The following is a 6000-nucleotide window of genomic DNA, read 5'->3' on the forward strand; positions in this document are numbered from 1 at the left end:
AGCTGGCAAAGCTATCCTAGGACAGCTTGTGCAAGTGGTGAAATGTTTTCAGAAAAATGATCAAGTAACCGACTTTGCTGGATACTAGGCATTCTGCAGTTAAAAAGCAGGCAATAGAAGGTGAAATGGTTCAATCTGCAATGTGAATAGGCATACTGGCTGCACCCAGGAGAGAAGGGTGAAGTGTATTTCTGTTTTGTTGGATTGTTGTCTTAATATATTTTAAAATAATGAAGCAATATATTAAGCCTAAAGAGGCAAGGCTGGTGGTTACTAGGAAAAGAGCCTTCTCAGTGGTAGCTCCCTGGTTGTGGAATGCTCTCCCTAGAAAGGCTCATCTGTAGCCTACATTTGAATCGTTTGGATTTGATTTTGTTGTGAAAATCTTTTTTATTCTTCTGGGCCTTTTAATAAAGCCAGTGGAATCAGAGAACTATTTTGTTCCCCCTTTTTTATTGATCTTATGCTGCTTCATGATGGTTTTAAGCTGATTTTACATGGAGCTTTTGTGCTGGTAGAAGGGTTTTTAAAATATTGATTTTTTGTTTTTATTTTTTGATAGTTTTTAAGTTCACTTTTTAAATTGGTGAACCACCGAAAGGCTTTGTTGATTGGATGGTGTATGAAAGCCAAAAACGAAAGAGCATTTGAAATCTACTGAGATGTTTTCTTGTGGTTCTACTGAAATTTAAGCCTTGTGGCCTGGCTGTACTTGGTTTAAAATGGCACATGAGAAAGCAACCCTATTGAAGCTAAGAAGTCCTGGGATAGGCTGGTGCCTGGAGAGACAACTGCCCAAGAACCTCACACATGTTGTTCTAAGCTCCCCAGAGCACAGATGGGGCATAACACCAGTTTATACACCAGCTTCAGCCCAGTCTCTGACCTTTGTGTGGCCCACTTTCATTCCTCTAGCATTGCAAAATATGTACAAAGCTGCCTGGCTCCAGAGTGTGGAAAGAATATGATCCCTGGGTGGTCAGGCATTGGCATGCGCCTCCTCCCTTCACAGCCCTTGATGATGATGTGAGGAGTAAATGGGGTGTAGCCAGAGAGCAGCTGCATTCTGGTCAACTCCAGCTGTTAAGTGATTCCTGAAAATGCAGGCCGCAGCCAGTGCTTTAAACGGAGTTGCACACTGAATTGGTCCCTGACCAAATGCAGGCTGTGTACATGGCATGAGGCCACGAATATCGCCTTGCACCCCAGAAACCACTGGAGATCATCTGGAGGATCCAGCAGCTCCCATAAGCAAAGGGCTCTTTGCATTGATTTAGAAAAGACCCACAGACAGTATTCTTGTTTGTTCCAAACAGCAGCCATCAAGTGTTTTCCTTCTCACAGTGGCAAAACCAGAAGCTGGCCAAAATGGGGAAATGAAAGGGTGCATCTATTAGAATATGATTTGGGGGAAGTGTGCTTTTGTTCCTATTGTATAAAATACTGTGAAAGCCCCGTCCCAACCATAGAGGCAAATCAGGTAACTCCCTGGAGTTCTGGAATTCCAGAGGCGCCAGCTCAGTTATGTAAATCGTTTGGAGAATTGTTGCCTGTGCTTTCGGAGAGAAAGTGATTAGTGGCAGCTTAGCAAACTCTGGGCTGGTTGGTATCCCCTTGTTTTCCAGGAGATGCCATCAGAAGGCCTCCTGAGCTTTGGAGGGCACATAGCTCAGAGGCAGAGCACATGCTTGCATTCAGAAGAACCTGGGTCCAACCCTTGGCACCTCCAGTTTGAAGGAGGCAGAGAGCAGGCGATAACAGAAGACCATGACTGATCTAGAAGCATAAACAGTAAAGGGAAGCCTCCCTTTGACACCAGTGTATAGACACACTTTTGGCAGAGAAATATGCTGCCCTTACGAGTGGCAGAAAAGCCACCATATTCATGGGGTACTCAGTAAAAACGACATAAGTAAAAGACATAAACATTTGGTAAAAGAAGCACCCTTGGCATTTGAAGAAACATCACCTTATATCCCTGCCCTTATATTACCAAGGTCTTCAGGGGAGTTGTCCATGGCTTGGGTGCCCAGCTTGTATCCACCAGGAGTCATCGGTTTTGTGGGCTCAATTCAGTGGAGCCCCCTCCCAGCTGAGTTCAGTCTGGCCTCCTCCCTGTTGAACTTTCAGTGCTTGCTGTTTCCGCAGGTATTTCAAGCAAGTTTTCCCAATGTAAAGGTTCATTTCAGCTGATTTCATTGTATCTTTTGTAACCCTACCGTACGACCCCTTAGAGACTATGGTATTAAGTGGCATGTATACATTGTTGAAATAAATAAATAAAATAAACCAGGGAGGGAGCCAATGATCTCACGCTGATGGGACGTGTCCCCAACATATGGCCTGGAATCAGCATGCAGAAAGCATGAAAAACTTTGCAACAGCCACCCCCTGCTCCCATCCGCCCCTGGGGCCCAGCCAGGAACCCCCACTACCGCAGATCCCCAGGCAAGCCTACAGAGGTTTGCATCTCAACATCTCAAAAGCAAAAAAGGGTATCTTTTCACGCTGTTTCTTGCAATTCACTTCCATATGGCTGCTTTTGGCACGAGCTTGTTACATCGGCAGCTGTTTGTGTCTCCGGCTTTCATCTCCATTTTTGGCAAGACTAAAGAAAGGGAGGTTAACAAACCAAGGGAAGGGAAAGCAGCAGCGATACAAAAATATACCATGCATGCCTACCCCTCACAGGATAAAATAGGGCTTTAATGCTGAACCGTACAAAGTTCAGGGTGCAACTTCTTACTTACAAAGCAAATACAAAATGTTACGACATCAACAGGAGAGCTGTATTTTCACAGGTATTAAATAATCTTAACTACCGCTGCTGTACTTCCGGTGGAACCACTGCAGTATACAGTTGCCTCGTTCCCAAGAATCCTGCCCAGAAATCTTGCAGTGTGCCAGAAATCCAAGTCCTGTGAGGTCTGGCTCAGATCACCCAGCCCCCATAAAGTTATCCTCCAAGAGAGGCAGTCTCAGTGTCACTGTTTCCTCTGGGAGCCACAACCTCCCACTCCCAGGCACATTTTCTGATAGGCATTGCAGAAGATCAGGGGCCCCATAGTATCTGCTCTTGATGGCTGACTCTGTAGATCAGTGATATGTTGCAAGCGTGTTGTATTGGGGGCAGAATTCAGCATCCTCAGAATCTTAGTGAGGTGTTTTTTTAAAAAATGCATTTTTTCTATTCCCTTTGACTATAAAGGTGGGCTTGAAAATGTCCCGATACGGTGATGCATTTCCCCCCACCCCCACCCCCAGTCTAGTGGCCAATGATACTGGAAGTCTGAAAAATGACACCGGAACAAGTAATATATTGACTAAGATGTTACCTGGAGGAGCTGGGATGCTTAACCTGGCTGCCATTTTCATTTTACGTAGTCTTGCATCCCAATTTCGAATTGATTCCTAGTATCATGGGTGCCAACTTGAATAAAATATTTGGGGGAGGGCAGGTATGCCGACTCCTACATAACTGATCACATACCATGTTTTTAAGAAGTTTGATTTTGAGAAATGCAAGTAATCACCAAGCTGGGTGACCTATCATGATCATGGGAAGTAAATCCTGCTTGAGCATTTCTCGTGGGCATTTGGGTGGCTATTGTGAAAACTAGATGGGCCATCGACATGATCTAGATAGAAGGCTCTTATGTTCTTAGGCCTCAATCAACACAATAAGTTGCCTGTAGAGAAAGCTAAACGTGGCGAATGAGAAAGTTTCATGTTATTCCAGACTGAGAAAAACGAAATTAAGCTGCTGCTCCTTTCCAGGAAAAGGAGAGTCCCTACAAGATAACTGCAACGCAGACATTTGTTCACATAAATTTTTGAGCATCATAGGCTTTAAGTGTGTGGTTAAATAGAAGATCTTCAATCTGGATCGCTACTTAGCAGGCTGTACTACAGACCTGTTATTATTGCATAAATTCAGGTAACAATTTCAGGACATCGGGCAATACAATTTTTGTCCCCTAGATAGTTGCCCTGATATGACATCCCTGTGTGGGAAGAGGCTTCCGTGCATGTAGCCAATGCGGAGGATATTTATCTAAAAGATTTCTATGTTTCCCTGCCCTTCAGCAGAACTTTCAGTGTCGCTTACAAAAGCAAGACAACACACATTAATAAATAACCAGTTGTTAAAGGGGGGAAAACGTGCATTATTTCAATGCTCATTCCCATCTGGGGTCACTAGATGTTTTGAAAAAGTCTGAACAGTTTGAATCAGATCTCAATTACTGCTGTGAAGTGGCAATGCACAGGCAACTTCCGGCTCAGTTTTGTCTCCATGCAAACCACAAGGAGCAACCAAGGTTTGATCTTGGCTTATTGCTCAGGGTTTGTTTCAGAGGGAGAAAAATGTGAGCCCCGGGTTGTCTACTAGGCTTGTTTCCTGGTGGTAGCAGGGGTAAGGAAGGAACCATTGTTTGCTTTATGGGATGGCTGAAGCAGGCCACTTTATTTTCTGTGAAGCAATTAGCAACAAATAATGCCACTCTGTGGCTATTCTGTGAACCTAGCAGTTCGAAAGCACGTCAAAGTGCAAGTAGATAAATAGGTACCACTCTGGCGGGAAGGTAAACAGCATTTCCATGTGCTGCTCTGGTTCGCCAGAAGCAACTTAGTCATGTTGGCCACATGACCCGGAAGCTGTACGCCGGCTCCCTTGGCCAATAAAGCGAGATGAGCGCCGCAACCCCAGAGTCATCCATGACTGGACCTAATGGTCAGGGGTCCCTTTACCTTTACCTTTAATGCAACTCACTGGCTATTCTGTGAACCATAATAATAACAATAACACTATTTATTATTATTGTTGTTGTTGTTGTTGTTGTTATTTCTGCTCTGTGGAGCCAGTGCATTCACCCACAGTTCAAGTACTTAAAAAGTGCCAAGATGGAACAGGTTGAAGACGGCTGTAATATTTTGAAAGAAGACAGAAGGTTCTCTTGCAGGGCGAGCTCAGTTTTGCAACTGGCAGTATAAATTCATGCACCTCTGAGTCCTATGCTAGATTCAAATGCAATCAGCCCTTAAGCCTTTTCTTTTCCCTATGTGCACCTACTTTTTCTTTTCTTTTTTAATTACTTACATTAAGAAAGAGGGATGTTAGAAAGTAAAGGGAGGGGATTCTTTTTTTAAAAAAAGTGTAGGGAATAATATAGCTTTGTTTTCCAATTTTAAAATGAGCTAGAATTCCTTTCCTTTTGTCTACCTCGTGATGCCATATTCTTCTGAGTGGGAGCTATTTTCCAGCCACAAGGCATTGTTCTCCCCATCTCGTCTCCTCTCCTGCATGCATGTCATATCTTGACACTGCACACCCCATACAGAGAGGCAGTTTTGCTAGAAAGGTGAGCAGGTGTGCTTAGCTGTCGTGATGAGCATTCAGCCAGTCATTGTCTCCATTTTGAATTTTTTGAACATAACTGATCTATCGAGCCCTTCTCCCTTAAAAAACAAAAACATCAAACCCCTCTTATTTGAACTTCAACTTAGCAAAGTTTCCCAGACTAGTTCTCCTCCTCCTCTGTTTTCCATTTCTTCTGTTTGCTGCAAGGTTGCAACGAGCAAGGTTGTATTCTGATTCCCCATGCAGCACCTCGGCCTTTGCAGACACTTGATATTCTTACTGCTGCGTGTCACCCCAATCTCCAAGGGGCAAGAGACTCCGGGGGTTCTGGCACATAGCCAGGGTTCGCTTTCCTTGGAATGAAGGTTAGAGGAGACTGTGGCGTAGTTGGGATAAATGGTTTTGTTTACACACATATATACAACCAGAGCACAGGATGTCGGGCCTCACATCATCAACACTCCAATAGATCTTGCTTCTTTAGACTGCAAGAGAAGCCAGCTTGGATTCAGCACAGAGCACGATAGGTCACTCTCTCCAGAGTCCAGTATGCCACTTTCAGCTCACATGCATACACTAAAACTCTCGCTATGTCCTTCTACCTAACAGCCAGGTGAGAGGAGTGGGGGGAAAGGCCCAGC

This window comes from Podarcis filfolensis (assembly GCF_964270895.1).
Source record: "Podarcis filfolensis genome assembly, chromosome: 4".
In the NCBI taxonomy this organism is placed as follows: Eukaryota; Metazoa; Chordata; class Lepidosauria; order Squamata; family Lacertidae; genus Podarcis; species Podarcis filfolensis.